The sequence below is a fragment of the Gastrolobium bilobum genome, unplaced genomic scaffold (assembly GCF_033153095.1).
Source record: "Gastrolobium bilobum isolate Gb01-03AN ecotype WA unplaced genomic scaffold, APGP_CSIRO_Gbil_v1 utg11024, whole genome shotgun sequence".
NCBI classification, from domain to species: Eukaryota; Viridiplantae; Streptophyta; class Magnoliopsida; order Fabales; family Fabaceae; genus Gastrolobium; species Gastrolobium bilobum.
The window spans coordinates 64,585-68,614 of NW_026899050.1; the positions used below are offsets into that span (position 1 = coordinate 64,585).

The 4,030-nt window shown below is 38.0% G+C and overlaps 1 non-coding gene across 1 annotated transcript; it reads right to left on the minus strand.

Annotated features, from left to right (window-relative positions):
* Window positions 1–3,603: 3,603 nt before the first annotated feature.
* Window positions 3,604–3,709, minus strand: LOC133286562 (small nucleolar RNA R71). The gene has a single exon (XR_009748148.1). It is a non-coding gene; the product is annotated as a small nucleolar RNA R71 (small nucleolar RNA).
* Window positions 3,710–4,030: the final 321 nt, after the last annotated feature.

The window sequence follows — 4,030 nt, forward strand, 5'->3', positions numbered from 1 at the left end:
AGCTTAAAATGTCACTCCCAAAGTATTCTAAGGTGATCTGGGGTAAGTTTCCACCATTCAACTCTTGTTTTCATGAAAATTTGGTGAATCTAGGTTATGTGAATAGTGCCATACGAAAATTGGTAGGTGTGATGTGTTGGGAGTTGATTTGATCATGTAACCTTTGTAAAAGTGGTTAGGAATGATAAATAAATGGTACAAATGAACCTAGATTGTCATTTAAGTTATGTTCCATATTTTGAAAAAATTCATGCTTGAAATGTTGAGTTGCTTGCACTATTGAGCCATTGGTTGGTTGATGTTTGATTGAGTCCTTGTGATGCTAGGATTGAGCCAAGTGGACTATCCGTGGGTGACCAACAATTGGAGGAGACAACAGAGCTTGATTAGCTCATTGGGATTGGTAAGTTCATACCTTAATTGTGGTGTGAATATGTTTGTTTGGTTGATGAATATATTGGTATTCATGGATTGCATTGATAGATTGTCTAGAACCTTGATGTAGGTGTGTACTTTATAAGAGTGTAGATTGAATACAAAGCTTGGTTGATTGCTCAATGGTGGTGAACAAAGGTTAAGCTTAGAAGCGCATTGAGGTAAACCTTCAGACCTTGGGGTTGATCCCTGATAAGTCCATTGTTTGTGACTTAGAACATGTAATTTGATATTAAAATGGGAGTGAAAAGAATATCTTTGTTAATAAAAAACCCCAAAGATTGCATTGAAGTGAATTTTTCTGATTTTGATATTAATGGGCTGATTTTATATGTTCAGGCCCAAATGGTGTTAATTCTCCATGCAGAAAAAGAATGAAGAAAAATTGGGCAAATGCTTTGATCAGAAGCCCAAAATGAGAAAGCAAATCAGAAAAGAAGATGGGCCAGAGGAATTAAAACCCAATCAGTGGCCCAAAAAGAAAAGAAAAGAAGAGGAGAGAAAGAAGTCAGCATGAGAAAAAGAAAGAAGTACAGGGAAGTGATGGGCCGGACCTGAAAAGCCCAAAAGGAAAGGAAGAAAGAAAGCCAGATGAAAAGAAATCAAAAGGAAAGGAAGAGACAGAGTCAGAAACGAGAAAGGGCTGCTAGAAAACCCTAGCACACAACCGACCAAAGTTCCTGACCACAAAGCGATTTGCGAAGCCAAACCGTTCTTTGTATTTGGCTTATTTGTCAAGATAAACCCTCAATCACGGTTCATTGAAAGATTAACCAAACCCTAGACACCCTTTCCTCATACAGAAAACGTCAAAACAATAACCCCTTGCTGAGTGGATGAGCTGGATACTTTTTTGAGAGTGGAGACTGGAGCGATTTGTGGGCGCAAGTTTACGTACGGGGTGAGGGAGCAACAATCCATTTAGTTTGTCTGAGGAGGGAGCTGTTGGGGACCACCGGTGTGTAACGCGCAAGGAGCGCGTGTATATCTGCTGAGCTGGAGAGAAAAATCGCGCAAAGAAGGAAAGGAACCCTATAAAAAGGGAAAGAGGGTGAGTCAAAAGGACGGTCCTTCCCACTCCTGATTTCGGATTTATCATTTTTCTTAGTTTTGTGTTTTCTGAACAATTTTTATTTTCTTTAAATTTCTGTTTTGTAATGAGATTCTTGTTCATTTGATAAACGGGATGCATGTCTTTACAGCACTGAGATTGCCGGTTGTTAGGCCAGTGCTGTAATTTTAGTTTTTAGAATTTTTATTTTGTGATTTTTGTAGTTCTCTGTTTCTGTGTGTAAGCTCCATCCATATGGATAGTGGCTAACTTTTTAGAGGTTGGGTTTAGGAGATACCCAAACCTCAGTGCTTGTCAGATATTTGATTTCCTGGTTTTAATGTTTATATCTCAGTTGTTTAATGCTGTTTCTAATGTTTAAAATTATCTGCATTTTGGCCAAATGACAGATGTTTGGTTAGGATTTAGTTGTTGAGAAACAATTAATTCTGGATTCTGCATTAGACACATGGACTTAGATGAGAAATCATCTAAGGGATCTCAATTCAGAAATGAATGAGTCCTCATGTAATATTGGACCTGAATCTCAAGAGTCCTAATCCCACTTGGCATAGAGATATGGAAGTGGGCAACCTTGGGATAAAACAATTTTTAAGAGATTAAAAATTAACAATACAGCCCTGTTAACTGAGAATCTTAGAATGAGCTTTTTGTTAATCAAATTATTTTTCAAGCACTGTGGGGAAGGAGAACCAGAACTCAGCCCACCTTTTTAAACCTCTTTATCAATCCAGATTTTCCAATTTCCTTTGTTATTTCATATTTCAATCTCTATTCCGTTTTCAAAATTTTTGTCACATCTTTCATTTAAGTTGCTCCATTCTTCATTCTTATTTTATAACTTAGGAAAGTAATTCAGAAAAATTTTAAAAGAAAAGTGAACAGTAGTATTTTAGATCCATTCTAGATTATTCTTACCTTACAATTTTTATTTCTTTTATTTTCAAATATCAACTCAGTTTTAAGCAATTACAACCTTTAGTCATTTCAAAACGCCAACGATCCTTGTGGGAACGATATCTGGGACTTATAACAGCCCTATATTACTTGTTGTCGCGTATACTTGCGCGCATTACTTGCACAACTGTTAGCAAGGCACCAAGTTTTTGGCGCCGTTGCCGGGGATCGAGGCGTATATGATCAAGTTTCTGTGTGATTGCTATTTTTGAACTGTTTTTTTTTGCTGTTTTTAGTGTAGCTCATTTGAATTCTGTGTCAGTTTTGTTTAGTTATTAATTCTATAGTATCTTGAATATTGGTAGTTTAAAATTTGTTCTGTTCATATTCTGTTTATTTTATGTCATTTAATTTTTCTTAGTTTCATTTTTATTTTAATTATTAGTTCCACCCTGTGTGAGGGTGAGTTATTACTGCCTTATAAAGCCGTCAGGCTGTGAACTGTCTTGGGATTTTTCTGCTTGCAGGTTCTTGTGTGTTTATTTTTTGCGTGTTCTGCATAAAAGTTGGTTAGTAATCTAGGTGTTTTAGCTAAGTCAGGTTTACCTGTTTTAGTTAAAAGGGGTGCATGAGTGCAACTCCACACCCGTTCATATATTCAATTGACCCTGAACCTGATAGGACATTTAGAGTTAGGAGAAGAGCCCAGATAGCACATAGGCAAATTCCACTTCTAGAAATTGAAGAAATGGAGGATTTAGGAAGTGTAAATGGGAATGATGGGGTAGGAGGACCTGCAAGGATAAGGGAACCACCTGTTATAAATGATAATGATAGGTCCATGATGGACTTCATCATACCTGTGTTGGATGAGTTAGATCCAAGCATAGCCCAACCTGTGAATGGAGTGCCCTTCAAATTAGAACCGGTGATGTTCACCATGCTTCAAAACATGGGGCAGTTTCATGGGTTGTTGATGGAAGACCCACACAAGCACCTTAGAAATTTCATAGAAGTGGCCAACACTTTTAGGAATCCTAACATCTCGGATGATGTGTTAAGATTGAAGCTCTTCCCTCATTCACTGGCTGACAAAGCCAAAGAATGGTTGAACTCCCTTCCATCCAACTCTATAACCAATTGGCACACCCTTGCTGAGAAATTCATTATGAAATTTTTCCCCTCTAATAAGATAGTGCAAACTAGAGGTGATATTGCTAACTTCATGCAGAGGGATGGAGAGACACTAGTGGATGTGTGGGAGAGGTACAAGAACCTTCTTAAGCAATGCCCAAATCATGGTTTGCCCTCTTGGGCAGTGTTACAAACCCTGTACAATGGCTTAAATACTCAAAACAGGGCCTTGGCAGATTCTGCTGCTAATGGCATGTTTATGACTATGTCCTTTAACCAAGCCCATGAGTTATTAGAACAAATGACTCAAAATTATGCCCAATGGCCTGAAGAAAGAAATCAGCCAAGAAGAGTGGCTGGTTTACATGAGATAGACCCTGTAACAGCTCTTTCAGCCAAGTTTGATGCACTGTCCAATTTAGTGAGAACCCAAGGACAAACCATTGAGGCAAGATTATCTCAATCCCAAGTTCCTGCTCCTCAAATACCTGT